The sequence below is a fragment of the Neolamprologus multifasciatus genome, chromosome 23 (genome assembly GCF_963576455.1).
Source record: "Neolamprologus multifasciatus chromosome 23, fNeoMul1.2, whole genome shotgun sequence".
NCBI lineage: Eukaryota > Metazoa > Chordata > Actinopteri > Cichliformes > Cichlidae > Neolamprologus > Neolamprologus multifasciatus.
In genome coordinates, this window is record NC_140460.1 from 7,920,896 (window position 1) to 7,939,046 (window position 18,151).

Genomic DNA, 18,151 nt, shown 5'->3' on the forward strand with positions numbered 1-18,151 from the left:
TCTTATGGCCAAGCCACTGGCAGTCAGTAAACAGTTGCCTTCTTTTCCAACAGAAACAGAGCACTATGGGCACCCCATTTGAGTCTCCTCTCCACCTGTGCAATTTAAGTCCAGTATTTACTGGTCTGCTGAGAAAAACAAGTATTTCCTTGGCTGGGTTTTGGCTTTGCTCTCCAGCAATTTGTCCTTTGGCTATTCAATTTCACACTGAACTCAGGGAAAGAACATCTTGTGTGAACTAGTGGGTTGGTAGTGCTTTATATGAACTGGCATAGTTTTTATGTGTGTGACCAGTAAATCAAATCGGTAAAGCAAAAGTTGCTTAAAGGTGTATAGAACTACAGATTTAGGTGTTTACTTTCAGAGGAATTAGTGGGACTGCCAATCTGTTTATCTAACAGATACTCAGCATATCCACTGTCAATTTAAAAAGTGTCTTCGGCAAACGAACCAGGCATTGGACTTGATGTAAGATCCAGTGAATAAGTATTAGCAGTAAATTTAAATAAGTGAATAAAATAAAATAAATAAAAGTGAATTTAGCAGATTTAGTGATGCTGCAATCGTGTATGTGTGTGCGTGTGTGTGCGCGCGCCTGTGTCAGGGACCCTCTTTAAGGACGAATGGAGGATTCAATCACCTGCTCACAGGTCATTTGTGCTTCTTGATCGAATTGGACTGAGCATCTATCAGAGAGACACACTTGACTGGACTGGTGGACACATACACACAGACACACCCATATATATATATATATATATATATATATATATATATATATATATATATATATATATATATATATATCAATATAATGGTGCATTTCATGGCTCCCTTACCCCTAGGCCATGACCCTTCTTTCCATCTATCTCACTCTCCCGCTCATTTTTACACATACTCCCCCCCCTGCATCCATTCTCAGTATGAGCATTTAGATAGAAAGCCTTCAATTAGCTGGATATGCTTATAGATAATAACTTCTCTGTCAATAGAAGCTGATGGCTGGTGAGTATGATAAGTAATTTTTGGTAATGAGGATGTTAAAAGACCACCCATTCAGCCTTGAAGTCAAGTTCACAGTGTGTGACTGTGTGTATTTGTATGCACACGTGAGCTCATAAAACTCACACCGTAAAGGTGATGGTTTCAATCACACAGCCTCGCCAGCCGTGGTGGGACCTGACAGGAATAAACTCATTTAGAAGTTGTTAATTTGTTCGAGAATGAGTGTGCCACCATATTTGGTGTGTGGTTTTCTGTCATTAACAAAAGCACATATGATTTTTCCTGCACTTGGCAGCTTCACATTGCCCCAGTCTTCTGTGCCAGCTGGTAAAAGCACTGGTACTGTAGAATAGATTGTACTTATAAACAGATTTCTTCATTTATCTTTCTTTCCTATACTTTCTTGTGCCATGTTATAAATGTAAGGTGGCAGACCAAGAATGGAAGGGCTATTTTACTGCTTCATACTTCATAAAGCACAACATGGGTTTTAGAGTCGGTGATTAGTCTACAGTCTCATCCTTCTCTTTCCCTTCTCTCTGGAGACACCTCTAGGTGGTCACCTAGAGAAAACAGACGCTTACCTTGGCCTTTGGTGTAAATCATCCCTCAAATGAGTTCTTACTGTGATCCCCTCACATTGCTTTGGATGACAGCTCTCTTGAGAGAACAATTTAATGATCCCTTGTCTGATGAGCACAGGCCAGAGGAATGAATGGAAATGTATTCTGAAGGGAATATTTGAAACCTGTATTGTCTATCAGGTGGCCTTCCATGAGTGCGGACCTCTTCACCAGAGTGGATTGACCCCTGCAATTTATTACCTACACCGCTGACATCTATCACACCTCAGCCCTCAGGGACACTTGTGCAATAATAATATCAGAGCAGCCACATACAACTGGCCATGTGACTTCTTTTCATGCTGCTGTGTATCCCTGCATGGTATATTAAATGACTGTCTGTGTGGTTTCTCCTTTTGTCCCCAGTATAAGGTCTGTGTTAGGTCTTGTGCCAGTGTCTAAGAGACAGGTAAAGGTCTGGTACATTCACTCCTAGTAAAGTAGCATCATTTCTTTTCATCCCAATCGGTCGCAGCAGACGGCCACCCCTCCCTGAGCCTGTTTCTGCCGGAGGTTTCTTCATGTTAAAGGGGAGTTTTTCCTTCCCACTGTCGCCAAAGTGCTTGCTCATAGAGGGCCACATGATTGTTGGGTTTTTCTCTGTATGTATTATTGGTGGTGGTAGGGCTGGGCGATATATCGAGCTTTTTGAAAATATCGATATATTTTTATACGAGATATAAGATGTGACAATATCGTTTATATCGATATAGTCTATGTTACGTTATAATTATACTTGTGGAGCCGCAAGTTTGCCTCTCTTTCGTCCACTTTTGTCTCTACGCAACGTTACTCTGCCTCGCCTCTCCTTCACTGAACACAACTCCCCCATCGCTTCACCTGCAGGCAGCAACAAGATGGACACGGCAAATCTCCGTTAACGAGTTACTGCGCATCGCCCCGTGCGTGGGCTGGACGGCGTCAAGTGTTAACAAGCTAACGACCTAACCACGCTAACGCCATGCAGCCCAGAGGCGCTGCACAGCCTAAAATCCTTTCATTTTCTTAAAAGTTGACAGCGCGCCTTATGTATGAATTCTGGTTGTGCTTGATGACCGCGAACCTATTTTATGTGGTACATAGCGCTCAGCAATCCGTCAAAAAATGTTTTAGTACGACTTTGCTAAGCTAGGGGGCTGCACCGCTTGATGGATTGTCGGAGCATTACGGCTACCGAGGAGCCTCGCGGAGTGATACGTACTGTGCTTCAACGTGTGTATAAGGACCATAAATGGCACCTGTTTAGAGACACGGTTACGAAGCGGATTTCAAACTCCAGGCTGTCAGTCACGCAGTAGAATTTTGGAACAGAGCAGCTGCGAAATCTGTCTCTATGTTATTATGCTCAGCATCTTTTAGTTTACATTTTGACTGCACAATTGTGAGCTTTTTGTTATGCACAAAAACAACATTGTTTTAGTTTATTTATGGAGCATTATTAATTAATAAATGCTCATAATTAATTTTTGTTTAATTTTTTCATGTACATCTGTGCTGTATGTTAATAAAAGTGCCTGTGTGACATCTGGGACACAGCTTTAACTAAGAACTCTCTTTTTGTTCTTACTTTATGGCTTAAAAAAATATCGAGATATATATCTTATATCGCCATCCAGCTAAAAAATATCGAGATATGAATTTTGGGTCATATCGCCCAGCCCTAGGTGGTGGCTGTAGCTCAGGAGGTAGAGCAGGTCATCTACTGATTGGAAGGTTAGTAATTCGATCCCTGGCTCCTCCAGTTTGCATCCCAAGTATCCTTGGGCAAGATACTAACCCCAAATTGCTCTCTGATGCGTCCATCGGAGTATGAATGTGTATGAATGGTAGTTAAGAAGCACTAAGGACTTTAGAAAACGGTGCTTGTGTGATTGGGTGAATGTGGCATGTTGTATAGAGCACTTTGAGTACTCTGGGAGAGTAGAAAAGCGCTATATAAGAATCAGTCCATTATTTTAGGGTCTACCTTACAATATAAAGCACCTTGGGGCAACTGTTGTTGTGATTTGGCGCTGTATAAAATTGAAGTGAATGTGTCCTTCCATTTTGACGGTTACTCGGGGAACTCAGTCACGTAAATAATATATCCCATAATTCTCCAAAGTTCATATGAGAATAAAGCTTAGGTGTAGAACTGATTGTGTGCTCTGGCTCTCTGGTGCTCCAATACAATTTTGGGACATAAGGCTGACAGTATGATCCAGTATCCATAACCCCATCAATATCCTGAAGGACTCCTTCCTGGTCCTTCACCTTCTCTCCAATCACAGCTGCTTTTACCCAATTTTTCCTGTATGCTGCTTCTTAAAACCTTCCACCAGATCATCTAACACAGTGATATTTTAATATGTTGATTTCATGCATGAATAGCCCAAAGCCTGTTTTTCATAAAAGGCATACAGTAATCTGTAACACCTTCAGCTTGGATTAAGTCTGAAATACTATCACATTACTTTAAAGGCTGTGGTAACACAGGGCTAATGAACCAAGAAGTAACTAGGATGACCCAGTTTTAAGTTCTGAGGAGCTTCTTATATCACATGTAAAAATGTTCTCACAGACACAATCATTAAACAAAAAAAGATCATACACTGTTGCCATAGTTATTTGTCATTTGATTATGATACAAATTACAAAAGAATTCACATGTGTTGCAAATAGCAACTGAATCAGAGCCACACTTATTGAGCGTTGCTGGACTGTATAAAATAGGCAGCTAATAAATTATGGAAGTGATGAGAACATTTATTAGAGAACCCTTGAGCTCACAGTGGGCATTAATTAAAGCTTCCGCTGCAAACTAAGTTTATATTACATCACCCCAGCAGCCTAAAAGAAAAGTGAAAGCACTTCTTCTTTTTTTATTTTTTTATTTATTTTTTTTTTTGGGGGGGGGGTTGAAACAGCTGAAGTTCAGCAAATTACTGAGCTAAACACTAAAGCGATTTGAGTACAATGTTGCAGTGAAGAAGCACAAACAGTAACAAAACAACTTCGGTGTTGGATAACCTCACAGTCAGAGCCATCCTTCGTTATCACTGCTGCTTTTATGCCACCAAGATAGCAATAGTTGAAACATTTATTTCAACCCTTCAGAAATCAGCGGGTGATATCGCGGTAGCTATGTCCACGTTTTACACTGTCTTACATCAAGAAGCAAGCGTGAATATCCATGTAAATCTATAAAGCCAATGTAAAAGTGAAATTTTCTGCAAATGGCCACATGAAGTTGGCTCCAAAACTGAGTCAGTCCCTGTAGAGTATCATTTTAAAGTACCAAACTTAAAAAAAAGGCAAAAAATAAATTTTGCATGGTTGGATCTTAACAAGGTTCCAAGTAGAGCTTCAACAGGCAACAAAAAGAAATGGGAGTGAGACAAAACATTTTTTTGAGCATCGAGCATGCAATTTATTGAAAACAACGCTTAAACTGAAACAGACTGTTTTACAGGTGATCAAAAATTTAAGACCACATGTCCAAAAAAAACCCATAACCCCACCAACACAGAAATTAAAGTTCCAGACATGAACTCAGTAATGAGTAGCTCCACCTTTATTGTTGATCACTTCAATAATTTGTTGCGTCATGCTTGATGTAAGCATTTCCATGCGGTGAGTGGGAACAAGTGGTGAAGACGGCACAAAGGACATCTACTCTCTGGAACTGTTGTCCATTTTTGTAAACTTCCCTTGCCATCCATCCCCAAAGGTTCTCAAGTGGATTTAGATCACCAATCATTACCACACAGACAAGGGCCCTCAGTCATGAGGGATACTCTCTGCAACCTCTGGACATAGCCAGCGGCTGTTTGATGCCTCCACACCTCTTGAAGCTCCATTGTTCCACTGAAGGAAAAAGACCACTGTGGCGCATAGAAAACATCTCATGTGGGATTTCCTTGTCATGTCAGTAACGTTGGAAACCATCAGGTTCATCAATGTTAAATTCTTTTCTCATCAGAGAATAAAACTTTGCAAAAGAGCACCAAACATGGGACATTAAAAGCTGGAAGAAAGTCCAAACCGTCAGTTCTGTGGCGTTCAAAGGGACGAGGGCTTTGACGACTTTTTTTTTTTTTTTTTTTTTGAAGCCCTTCAGTCTCAGATGGCGTCTGATTGTTATGGGGCTGCAGTCAGCCTTAATTTGGGTTGAGGATCGTCCAGTGTCTTGACAGACAGTCAATTGGATCCTCCGGCTCAGTGCTGGTGAAATTTTTTTGGGTCTTCCACATGACTTTTTTGTTCCAAAACCCTTAGGATCATTTAAGAAATTCCAAATAACTGTCTTACTGTAGACACCCTGCTTATTCAGTTCAACAACCCAACCACATTTAGAATGGGAAAGCTTTTTTACCTTTGCCATCAAAACGTCATGACAGTATGACTACCTGACAGGAAATGACAATGAGTCCACATTTTTGCACAGATTTGGCCTTTTAAAGGCATGTGGTCCTAAACTTTTGATCAGCTGTAAAACAGGCAATTTAACCTCCTAGGACCTGGCGTCCACATATGTGGACATTACATTTTGGGTTATTTAGACCAAAATACTCAATTTTGCTCTACAAGGGCCTGATATCCACTTACGAGAACATTATACTGCTACTGTTCTATCAAAATTTTATTTTTCTTAAAAACAAAAATAAGGTAAAAAAAAAATAAAATCTGGTAATTCTTTGTTTTTACATTCATCGGGCCCCAATATGCCCAAATATCAAAGAGAAATTAAAAATTCATGCCGTGGAAGAGTTCAGGTCTTAGGAGGTTAAGTATTATTTTCAATAAACTGCAAAACTGCTCTACTTGGAACCTTGTTAAGTTCCAAACATTCAAAATATGATTTTGTTTTTGCCATTTTTCAAATGGTGATCTGGACTATATAAATGGATGATTTCTTTATGGATGATTAAGACTGTGGCAATTATTGAAACACCTCATACTGAAACAGCCACACCTCATCGGATGGCTTAAGCATTGATGTGTTTGTCATTAAGTTTGTGGAGCCATTCTCAAGTGTGCTTTGTGACTGGGTCAGGAAGATTCTCAAGGGTGTTGCTGTAAATTAAGACAACAGCAGAAAAGGGAGGGAAGGAAGAAACGAGGAACAATTCCAGGTGTTGCAGAGCATTTAATCACTCACCTGTGTGACTAATGAGACCACACCACACAAACACACCCATATGTGCTCACATGTACATGCACACCCACAGACTGGTGGGACTAATTACCCAAACTCTACTACGGCGAACACACTGCCACAGCACAACTGGTAAGCCTCATTGAAATGCGTATGCAAATACACAACAGCTTGCCGTTGCTTCTTTAACTCATTACGCACTCGTCTCCTACACTTCTCTGTACTCTGTCGCCATCCGAAGGAGTCACGGGAGGAGGATTAGTGAAAAGAGAGCAGAGCATTACCTAGTAGGTCAGATAGAAGCAGCTATTCTCCATGCAGGCTGTGGCTGCAGGCAGTGCTACAGGTAACAAACACATCAGTCACATACACAGCACACCTGTTACTGTACAGATGGCAAGCCCTGGGAGAGAGGCAGGCAGAGCAATGAAGAAAGATGAGCAATCAGACACACAGGGAAACACAGAGGAGAAGACAAAGAAGAGGGAGGAATGGTATTTTTCATGGGTAGATTGTTAAAGCAGATCGAGGACAGGGAGATTTAGGGGGTGTTGCCAGGTCAGGGGAGCTGTACCTGTTTGTGTACAGCTGTGATAACGGGAATAGGGCTGAGGGAAAGATGGAGAACATAAGAGGAAGGAGCGAGAAAAGAAGGGATTTCCTCACCTGTGCTTTCTGCCTGGAGCAGATAGTACTGTGTAATCTAGTGAGGCTCTCTCTATGCTCTCTGTATATCATTATACATAGTCACATCTGCATCTTTTTTATCTCTTTTTCTCGTCCAGCTTCACATAAGAAATAATCCTTGTCATTACCCATATCCTTATCAAAGACACTGTAACATTCTGAAAAGCTGCCTCTGCTCTTGAGATCTGAAATGATCATTTTGTCCTCTGTAATCATTGAATAAAACGGTTTTAGTCTATGTCTGTGAGTATATGAATGTGTGCGTGTGTGTGTCAGTAAAATATAAATGTGTGTGGAGATGTGGCTGTGCCCCAAGCTACATATCTTAATCTCCTGTCTATTAGTATATTCAGAATTCTCCTTTAGCTGGTGGAGGCATCTGATAGGCTAATTTAAAACCCCCGCTGGCCTTCATCCTGCTCCTGGAAGTGAAGAGGACAACGTGTCTTGGGAGTGAGATGAGAAGGAAGAAAGAAATACTCCAGCCTTTTTCCTCACAGCCTCTCTCATGACTAATCTAGCTGAATTCTGAGTGAGGTAGTCGAGGTGTGTTGGAAAATACAAATTTTCAATCAAAACTGACCTAAAAAATACACTTTTATGATGCTATGGAGGGGATTTCCATGCACAATAGATGAATGTATTTATTTAAATACTGTAAAACCAAATGTTTAGTATTATGATGCTTATATAATTTTTAATATTTAAACATTAGTGATGATTTGAGACCTTTTTGAGAATGTAGTAGAATTAAACAAAGAAAAAAAGCCTTTTAACTGATCAAATAATCACATTTGTATTCCAGCAAGTCAAAGAAATCCTTGAGCTGTTATCTTTTTGTTCTTTCAAATGCACTACTCCAACATTAATTTCTTGTTCAGTAGCTCTGCCGTTGTAAGACTTAAATGTGACATTTTGAGACATTTATGAATGTAGGTGTTCTTTCCTGTTTAACCACATCAATTCAGTGAGACATTAAAAAAGTCCAATCTAGCACTGGTAGTATTCTCAGGGTGTAGCTGGAATCTCTTGCAAACATCCTAAAAATAAGAATATTTCTGCTTCACGTTTCCATTCAAATTTTATTCTCTCTTAATAGAAGGAAATTCTACAATTAATTTTATGTGTCATATTCCTGAAGTAGAATCTACCGGCTGTGATATTAATCCACACAGATGCAATGGAGCTCATGCAGGGCACACAGTCAGCCTCAGCTTTTCTGTGAGTTTGGCAGCGGGCAGTGTTGTGTATACACTGTGTGTGTTTGTGTTTTAGTGTGTGTTTCAGAGAGAAAGAGAGCAAGGAGGAGGAAAGGGAGAATCAGATTGCCTATTCCAGTCACACAGATTATCTTCCACTTCTCAGCCTGTGACAGCACATTTCCTTCCCTCTTCATGCTGGTTGCCTCTTCTCTACCAGCACTCTCTCTCTCCACTCCCTCCTCCTCCTCCTCTTCAGCCTTCCCTCTCAAATGCAAATGTAAATTAAAATTCGCTTTATTTGCGTGACAATGATCTTTATGTAACCCAACTGACATTAAAATAATAATATTAAAATTCTTGTTGTTCCTTTACCTTTTGCATCACCATTTTCCCTCTTCCTTTCTCCCTGCCCCTCCTTTTGCTTTCCTTCCACCTCTTCCCTCTGTGCTGGTGTATGTATTGGTATCATTAGCAGCATCACCATGATGGATGACACTAAGAGGCTGAGGCCCAGTGGGGTGGAGCTCTGTTTAAGCACACAATCATTACCTGTGCCACATACACACAAGCCATTTTCACACGTGCACTTGCAGACCTGAACTTTTCTAGATGTTTACCTAAGACGTGACAGAGAAACGTGTGAGAATGCAAACGCCCGATGCATTTGGATCGGACATCAGTCGTCTCTTAGCCTGTCAGCTATATTGGTATAAAGCCTGTGTGATATCAGATTATGCCCAGTTCCACCAGTATGAGAACAGCTGTGAAATCACTCGGTGGGTGTCGTGTGTACTGCTTCCTCTATTCGCTTCGACCTGCTACCCAGGTAGCACCATCATCTAAACTGAATGGAGTCTTGTAGATAGTGAGAATTCATCAGAAGTAGACTGTCTCTTGTTGCGTGCTTCAAGTGAAAAAGGACATCAAAGTGTTTGTGTGAAAATGGTTGCACATACAGAAGCAAGCATGGATGTTTTGCACCAATACTGTCTGTGTGTGTTGCTGAACATCTGTCTTTAACTATTGCACGGCTTCTTCTGCATGACTTTTACATGAATGTTAACATCCCTTCCTTCTTTCTTCTGTTTTCGGTCTCATATACACATATACAAACACTCACTCTCAGAAACACACACAGCATTTTCTGAGTTTTAAGAGCTTTGTATCGACTCCGAGCCCCGTGGGGAAGTGAATGCCAATAGCCCCTCCGCTCTGTGAGTGTTCAGACAGCCCAGCAGTCCAATAGACCACGGGGTGCTAAAAGGGGCTATTTCAAGAGCTGGCAGAAAGTTTTCACCTCCAGGAAACTTTCACAGAGATTTTTGCACGTTGTCATAGTTTGTGTACTTGTGTGTGTTTGGCTGGAAATGGTTGCCCACAAGTTCAAAAGAGTTGGGAATTCAAAGAAGGAAATTATGCAAATCGTGTCCTGACTATGACAATCCTGCTGTGATTCACTTTCAGGCTGATGACATCAGTGGATGCTGTATTCTTTATCTGGGCTTGGTGTGCCATGTGCATGTCTGTCTTTGTGAAAGAAAGATGAATGGATCTCCAGAAAGTACATAACAACTGTAAGATATGAAAGTGTTAAATAGCCAACCTGCTGTGCTAGATTTGGAGTTGTTACTCCCATGTGAAGTGGGTGGGAGCGGATCATGTTGTCAGAGTCCATAAAAAACAACAAGGCCTTATCAAACACGGACGCTCAGTTAAGATTGATTTTGTTTGGCTGTCTGTATTAACTGGAAGGGCAGGCGACTGTGACAGTGTGCGTGGGCGATTAGACACACGGGCAGCAGGCAGGAGCTGTAACTGACTGATGGCCATTAGCGGTACAAGGTAGCACAGGGGAGTGCTAGGTGGGAGATGCGTTTCTACTCCCTTGGGAATTTCTCCCTGCGGTTCAACCTAGGCAGTCCCTCAGCGCACTAACTGGCCTCAGAGGCCAGAGGTGGAGAATCTGTTCCTGCTGCTCTGCTCTGACAGATTGACTGACATAGACATTCGTAAAATTCTCCAGATGTGTGTCTTGGTACCAATTGCAGGCAGTGAGCTGTTGAGTTAAGGCTCCCCAGCGGCTTGCAGTTGAAGAAGTTTTGGGATGTCACTTTTGAAGGTCTAGCCTGAAGCATTCTTAGCTTCTTTTAGTCTCTACTTTCTCTGCTCTGCTAACAGCTCGTTCTTTCCCTTCTTTGTATCTTGTCTTTCCTTTCCGACTCAAAAGCAAGTAGAGAGATTAGGCAGAACTTTGGGATTTTACACCTACAAGAACTAAAACATTCTCGTGAGATGCTACAAAGAGTACCACCACTGGGCACATGAAAATACTGTAATGATCCACATTAATTATGACCATGCCCGATGTGTTTTTGGTTCTTTGCAGGCCATCGCAGTAGCTCCAGCTTCCTGTTGGGTTATTAAAAAACAATCGATACTTGGATACTTACTAGCAGATTATTTACTCCTTTAAGTTGCATATTGTAGCATCATGGATCAGACCAGTGCCAAACAGGAGCACTTTTCAAAATGTATCAAAATTACTTCTTTACATGTGCTAATTTCTCAAGCATCCAACACTAAAATAGCAATCATTTACTTACTGTTTAATCTGTCAGGAGTCTGTGTGTTGTTGATGTTATTGAAAAGATGGGTTTGTTGGAACCTGTAAAGTGGCTATGGATGCATAAATCAAACTTAAAAATCTCTTACTGTACTTCAGTCAACTCGATTGAAATACCTAGAGAGATGAGCAGCATGTAGCAGGGGTAAGCTAGGTTAATGTTAAATCAACCAGCTGGCAAGTGCCTCTGAACAGAGTATGCAAAATGTTTGCAATTTCCATAGTTTGAGAAAAAAAAATGACATCAAATCAAATGGCTACACAACTTTATGGCTTCAGTGGAGGATATAAATTAGATCTCACTAGATTTGTTGGGCATATCTAACAATTACAGTCAGAACCATTTTTAATCTATTAATGGTGATGAAGTGCTCAAGTTGTATTCTCCTCATGGCTTCACATCAAATAGTTTTAACTGTTAATATAAAATGTGCATACGGTATCTGCAAGATGGGATCGTGCTTTGTTTATCATAGTTAATGTCAGTACAGCTGCTGGAGACAGCTGTTCAGATCCAACAGATGTCCACAAATAATATCGCACAACCTTTGTTGGTCCGTTTTTTCCAGTATTCCACTGAAATGTATTCATAGACAAAGCGGGCCAATGTCTCTGGTAGTTCATCACATTATTGTGCTGGTAATGGTAAGTGTTGGAAATGGGTGAAATTAAGGCAAAGTTGATGTGAACATTTGCAACATAAGCTCTCAGTTTTCTGACAGGATTGTTACAGTTTACACATCAGCAGGTATCCACTGGTCCAACTGGTCTGACTGACTCTGCAAAATAATCCCCCATAGACATCTGCAACTTATATATTCAGCTGTGGCTTCTATTAGCATTATAGACGTATTCCTTCAAATAGCTCAACTGGAGTGCAGTCAGATAAGTTTTCTCTTTTCATGGCAGAGTAAGAGTCTCCAGCTACTGGCACTTACTGGTACTACAGCAGATTGTTAGTAGCTTTCATTCATCTAATACATTATAACTAATATATTGAATCAATTACAGTACTAAGACCAATTTATTGATTATATCTAAAGAGATAATTATCATTATAATAAAACTTGTATATAAGCAGTGGGAGAGGTTTCATCTTATTTTTTTTATTGTGTAATATTTGTAGGAGAAAATGTCCAGATACACAATAAAGCAGCAGTAATCCCATGTCTGTATCCTCCTTTACATCCATCAATCTCTCTCTCAACGTCTGCCTTCAGAGGCACAGTTTGACAAGCCTGTGGTATGTCCGTGTGCGTGCGTGTGTGTGTGCACATGTGTTTGTGCATCAGCACCGTGCGACACCATGATTAAGTGTTTTGAATAATTGATGATTGCATCCCTCATTAAGTCTTACTCTTGTGCTCCAGCAGGCTCTGGCTCTATTTTTATGCACCAGAATCCTCCTCTCTTCTCTTCCACTCCACATATGTAGCAAATCCATCACTCACTTTAGGCTCTGCTGATGGGCGTCCAGAGGGGCTGTAAGGGATCTAAATCATATTGAGTAGACACTTTTACCAGGCCAGCACCAGAATGCAGTGATGATGGTTTTGTAGAAAAAAAGAGTGACCTCTGGCTTTAGAGCTGCTGGGGATATTCTGACTGCAACGGGCCAAACTCTAAATTATGCCAGTATTTAGCCAAGCATGGTTCATTTCTCTACCTCCATCGCAAAACCTCCTATGCACTTCTTTATTGTGCCTTCTGTCATTCCGTGTACACAATTTATTTATTCATTCACCCACCACTGAGGCATAAAATTAAATAGGTAAAGACCCCATGAAAATGAATAAAAGTTATAAATTTTTTTGTATCTGAGGGGTCAGGGAAATGGTAGTCACGGGGTATGGTGTATGTTTGCACTGTGCTCTGTCATTCGTGAAAATCCATTTCCATATTGCTGACAATTGCCTGTTTCTTTTCACTACAAGCAACCATAAGTCACTGAATCATTCCTGTGAGGGATGAAGCTACAATTCCACTTCCACATGTTGCTTAGTGTTGGGAATGGGAAATAACATCCAGCAGGTCTGCCTGTGTGAAGGCCATCCGAAGTCATACCGCTTCAGAGACGAATAGGAGAAAGGCCACAGCACAACCAAATAAAAGGATGCATTACTAAACGATGTCACACCGTAAATCCAACCTTACACATCAGCAGATAGTTTGGGCATGTGTAAATAGAGAAGCCGAGAATGATGTGGGTTGCTGTAGTAGAACAAGGGAGTAGAGATGAAGGAGGCAGTGAGAGGATCAGTCAGTCAGACATGCAGACACAGAGGTGGAATCAGAGTGCAGGTTTGGTGATAAAGGCATATCCACAGTCTGTCGGAAAAGCTGCTGGTTCCTCTTTGCATGAAAAAGACAGTCTTACACACATTGCTTAGCAGGACCAATTTAAAATTTAGCACATTAACAAGTCAGAGGAGACACTCACACTCACAGACACAGGGGAGGTGCAAGGAGAACGGGATTCGTTTTCATCCATTTCCCCTTAAAACATGAGAAAGGAGGAAATCCCAAAAGAAAGCACAACGCTTTGATATCTACAGCCCTGTGTCTGTAAATAGGTTAGGTTAAGATGATGTGCGTGTTTGTATCCGTATGTGTATATTTTGTGTTAAATTGTGATCTGCACGTGCAAGTGAGCCTGTCATCTTGTGGGGTATTCTATTTTTGGCAAGAGGTTGTGGGTGGGAAAGTGTGCGTGTGTGATTGTGTGCATGTGCGTATGTTTACCTTTTCCCGATGAGACCCCCACTGAATGTTCCTTCTAGTCATTCATGCAGGCAGGGAGCCATGTGGAGCACCTAGAGCAGCTCAGAACCCGTGTCTCTTGCAATGTGTTGTTGGGCTGAATGGTGGCCTGGCTGACTGCCTGCTGAACTAGAGGCACACTTGTTCTTATAGGACCAGGCTGGTGTTTCAGCCACTAGACAGCTGCAGTAACAATTTTGAGGCCTTCTTTTTTGTCATGTAACCGCTGTTGGAATTGCAATTTTTCTTTTTCTTCCCCCAGCCCCAAAAGGAATTCTCAGAAATTCAGCTAGGCTAATGTGAAGCGTGGGTGGACTGGCTAGATCAATGTCAAAAATGCCCTTTTACCACGCAGCTGCTATATAATACTTTAGCTTCGTTATGGCGTGGTGAGCTGTGATCACATGCATTTTGACAGTTGCTTCTCAGCGTGTGATAACTGCGTTGACCCATGATGCCATTCTACTGCTAAGATCTAATGTCTTCTACCAGAGATGGATAATGCCAACAAGTGCAATATGTGGCTGCACAAGTAGCTAGAGTGAGCTTTAATTTTTAAAAAACAACATCTTTTGATGATATTGGGGTAATTTTGGATCAAGGCTGTCGCTCAAGAGTATTTCCATCATATTTATGAATTTCTGGTTGGCCTATAAAATGTCAGAAAATATTGAATATCCTCACCATATTTTCAATAGTTCAAAGTATCAAGGTGGTGATGTTGCCAAACCGACAGTCCAAAATATTTTTGGTTTCTATTACATGAGACATAAAAGGAACATTTTAATGATGTGAAAATCCATCACTGGATAATGCTTTAAAAGCTAAGTACCAAAGCGGCGAATGCTTTTACTGATTAATCAGCTAAAGGTTACAGTCTTGTTTTAGATCAATAAAAATGTCATCATGCTGATAAAACATCCTAGTGCCAAAGTTGTTTAATGATAAGAATTTGATCACTGAGGATTTCACAGAGGATTTCACAGTGCAGTATGCCTCTGCAACTATCCCTGCAACCACTTCACTGGCATTACTTCTGCATTGCCAAATGAACTTTTACATGTCCAAAGCATTTAATGATTTATTGATTATCATCTACGAAGTTACCCTGATACAAAATTTATCAGGAAATTGCATTTCTTTTCATCATTGCTTTATATCTGTCTGCACAAATCCCTCATCAAAAAGGAGATTAGATTCTGGAAAGTACACTTCTTTTATTGTTATATGCTGGACAAAGTGCAGTGATATGCAGCATCTTTGCGTAGCATTGGACTTTAGTCCAGACCTCATGTTTTTTGCTCTTTTTTTTTAATCCCACACTCTCCCAGTCTTTTTACAGAAGTGCAAACGACCTTTTATATCATACACCAATAGGCACGCCTTCTCTTCTAACCTCTTTTAGTTGATCTTTTACCCTTCCTTCATTTCTGCTCCTCTGTTTTGTTCCTCACCTCGTCTTCCTGAGCTTTTTGGACTACCGAAGTTGAGTGGACACTATATATTTTTATCTGCTAAGGCTCATGAACTGGTAGGTTTTATATCCTTAAGTTTTATTCTTTTTCTGGACAAAACAGAAATTTATTGACATTTATTTCTCTCTTCGGCTTGATGGTGTGCTCTGTCAGTTGACATTTAAAAGGGTGTATGTAGCCGTTTGGGTCTTTATACCTACATGTGATTTTGTTTGTTTTATATGGTTAAAACGAACACCGTTCGTTCACTGTAAAAACATCTGAAACCTAGCAGAATGTAACTTGGATTGACCTTTAGTACCAACATTGTTATTCATCATCGAATACACCTCAGAGGAGAAGCGTGCTGCTGATAAGGACTCGGTGCAATGGTGTCAGGACACAAAGGTAGCACTGGTAAAGTGTGAGTGTGCGCGTAGGCTGGACGGAGCACAAGTATTGAGAACAGCGTGTGCGAGTAGTGTAGAGGGGGTCTTTATGATTATTCATTATTGAGATGGCAGGAGAGCCGAATGAGTGGAGCCAGCAATCTAACTCTGAGCCTGACGGACGGAACACAATTACCCTGTAAGAGTGAGAGGTGGGAGAAAGGCGAGGTGGATAGAGAGAGCACGCCCTTTCTCTCTCTCTTCCTCTCTTTTTTTCTTTCCACTCACTTGGCATACTTTCCTGTAGCTGCAGATGATTTCTGGGCATTAAGCTCCTGTTGGCAGCATCCTGTTTATGAAGTCATACACACATACAGTACAGTGAAGCGCGCACACACATGCAGATCGTCACATCTCCCGCTAGCGCCTGTTGGCAGCGCCCCATTTACGGACGTCCAATTTACTGCTCATTCCCTTCTCCTCCTTGCCTCCCTATGCCTCTCCTCTGGCGTGGCTTCAGATTGCTGTCTAAATCCAGACACATAAGCCATGTTCACATCCTGCTCTGCTGCTACATTTAGCTTGTGCGCTGATTCCAGGTCAAACCACCACTACAGCGTTCACGATGGCTTTTGATGGTGCTGCTCTTTCCTTCACTTTATCTGTGCGTGCGTTCAAGGCAGGGAATTTGTACAGCTGAAGCTAGACATGGACTGCGTTTTGAGAAATTAGCTTGTTCTCCTCTCCAGGGACGGTAGCTTAAGATGTAGAACTCTTCGCCGAGTCTCTAGAGAAACAACCATATGTCTGGAGAGCTGTGCTGCAGCAGATTTTTCATTTTCAGTCTCACAATCTTGTTTCTTGCTCATTTTCACCAGTGAAGTAGTGGCTGTTTTGCTTGTAATGCTTGGATGGGTAGAACATCTTTAAATAAGTGAGTTGTTCTCTTACAGGAGTAATTTTGCAGACAGGATGTAAACTGTGAACCCATTTCACAGTTTAAAGTTGGTCTAAATTTGTTTGTGAAATCAAAGTTGCACTACAGAAACTTGTCTACGAGGTCTTATTTGTGTGTGCGTTTGGTTGTAGATTGTGCGTGTGCGGTGAGAATTGTTGGACTGCCTCGTCTCTGGTCCAGTTTGAGGATTAACAGACTGCTTCTTCTTCTTTCTTTTTTTAAACACAAGCTCCAGATGCTTCATGAAAGACTTCACAGCTAGAAGGAGGAGAACAAATTCAGAGAACAAAAAAAGGAAGGAGAAGAGACGGACAGGGGACATGTTCAGGGTTGAAGCTGAAGCTGCTCAGACCCCATCCTTTCTTTTCTGATTTTACTTCCTTGGGCTTTTTTCTCTCCCCTTTTACCCCTCGCTCATTGTCTTTCTCACCCGCTCTATGTTCCCTCACCCCTCACTTTCTTTCCACTCTGTTCGTTTCTCTTCCCTCTAACCCTTCTCTCTTCATACTCACTCTCTCTCCATCCATTTGGTGGAACAGTGCTGCTGATAATGCCTGTAATTGGAGTGACTCACACTTTTCCAGTGTGTTTGGACCAGATAAAGAATATTGTCAGCATTTTGCCGACATGGCCTCTGCTGGCAGAATTAAATGGACTCTGTTCTGTTCTGTCTGCAGCAAATTAAAAGCCTCTCAATTCATCTGTTCTCGCCCAAGGCTTACAGGGGCCTCCTATTCACACAAAAACACCGTGGAGAGGGGGAGGAATAGAATAAGAGAGATTTCCCTCTTCCCCAAGAAGCACAAGTCTTTTGGTTTTGTTTAAATCGGCACTCGGCCACTGTTAGATGGAGACGGAGAAGGAAAGAGAGGTCAAGACTTATATTCTAAGAAGATTGGAAGAGCAGCTCAGAAGGTAGTCAGATTCATTATGTAGCATGTCAGCTTGCAGCTGCCCGTCTTTGTGCTTTACCATTTCCAAGTAAGAAAAAAAGCTATTCTGGATTTGTGTGCACATGTAAATGAGCGTGCTTTCATGCATTCACACAACAGCATTAAAGTGTGAATCTGAGTGTTTTTGGCTGCTAAGTTATGGTAGTCACTGCCAGTCAACACTTAGGAATAAGTAGCAGCAGATGGGCAGGAAAAATACAAAATGCTGGGGCCAGAGGGGCCTGTCAGTCCTAAGAAGGGCAGCTGGAATTAGCATTAAAAAGAAATTAATACAACCTTGGTCTTGTTAGTTTAAGCTTCTGTTCGTGCTCGTAATAACAACACTGGAACCCTCAAGTTAATTGCTAAGATATCAGATAA

General features: G+C 41.3%; 1 protein-coding gene across 9 annotated transcripts in view; it reads left to right on the top strand.

Annotated features, from left to right (window-relative positions):
* Nucleotides 1-18,151, top strand: part of dab1a (DAB adaptor protein 1a) — a 233,661-nt gene that overhangs the window by 160,880 nt on the left and 54,630 nt on the right. The window contains exon 1 of one of the 9 annotated variants that reach the window (XM_085152583.1): nucleotides 15,575-16,814. The exons of the other annotated variants lie outside the window; for them this stretch is intronic. The gene's annotated coding sequence lies outside the window, so the exon portion shown is untranslated. Of the gene's footprint in view, nucleotides 1-15,574; nucleotides 16,815-18,151 lie in introns of those variants that run through there. 9 annotated transcript variants of the gene reach the window in all.